The sequence below is a fragment of the Leishmania donovani genome, chromosome 36 (genome assembly GCF_000227135.1).
Source record: "Leishmania donovani BPK282A1 complete genome, chromosome 36".
NCBI lineage: Eukaryota > Euglenozoa > Kinetoplastea > Trypanosomatida > Trypanosomatidae > Leishmania > Leishmania donovani.
Window position 1 is genome coordinate 1,678,779 of NC_018263.1, and position 1,319 is coordinate 1,680,097.

Consider the following 1,319-nt stretch of genomic DNA (forward strand, 5'->3'; position numbering starts at 1 on the left):
TGCCTCCTCCACCCCCCACAACTTTGTGTTCCGCCTTCAGAGCGGCACGTTATGAGCTCTCTGTGCACAGACACGTGTTTCTTCGTGGGCTTCTTCCGCTTGACACACCCAGTCCTTTCAGAGGCGTGTGAATTCGTTAGAAGGTGGAGTGCCCCTGCCGCCACACACTCATGGCAGCATCTCCCACCTGTCGAGGCACATGCGGGCAAGTCATCCAGGCACGCTCCCCCCGGCGACAGGGACGGGAGTGGAAGATGGAAGATGAAGACGGCGAGCCCATTCCCTCAGACAACAGCGCCGTCTCGACGCAGGCCCCAGGGCCCGAAAATGCGAGCACTGTGCGCACGCGCTGCGAAGCACAGCTGGTATGGTGCATCACACGCAAACAAGGCATGCAGAGGTGGGGGGGGAGGGAAGAGCGAGAAGCGTAAAGGTCGCGAAGGGATGCATACGAATCAATCCCGCACAGCGCGTGCGTGCGAAGTATGCGGCGTCGCTTACATCCCGACCGGATGTGCTGATGAGGCACAGATGCCGGAAGCATGACGAGAGCATCCCGAATCTAATTATCGAGTCCTCCAGACCTCAGTGTGGGGAGTCACCACACCGTGGTATGGGATGCCGCGGCTTGGGGCGACTGAGGGTGGAACATGGCACGCAGGCAGCGGGGGAGGGTGCAGGGTCTCGGAGGGCCCTGACCTGAGAGGCTGGCCGACCTCCTCCTTGATCTCATCCGGCATGCGCCTAGGCCACACCCCCTGCTGTCCCGCACGACTGACGCCGCTGTGTCCGCCCTCGAGCAGGGCCCTGGGCCGCGGCGTGCTTTGGGTCGAGGCGTGCAGTGCAGCCGGGCCCGCGTGGCGCTGGTCTCTCAGCACGCACCCGAAGGAGGGGCAAGGGCGGACAAGGAGAGCCGGTTGGTCGCATGGCCCGATTCGACGGCAGGTGGCTTGTGCCAGACACCCAGGATTGAGCCGCAGTGCAAGAGCGGTAGGAGCAGTGTGGGTGTGCATGCGCCTGAGTGTGGAGTTGCTCACGGTGGAGGGACATGTCGGAAAAAGGGAACGATAGCTCTTCTCATCTGCACTTCTTCTGTCTTTAACATACCGACCTTGATCTTGCCAACCAACACTCCCACAGTGACATTATTCAGCATTATCGGGCATTCACGTACGCACACACTGGTGGCTGTGGGGTGTCGAATCCTCTCCACGGCCTCGCCTTCATGTATAGGTCGCGCGGTCTCTTGGTCTTTCTATGCGCGTCTCTTGATAGCCATCTGTTCAGATCCGGCGAGCGAGAGCAGCGATTTTTTTTTC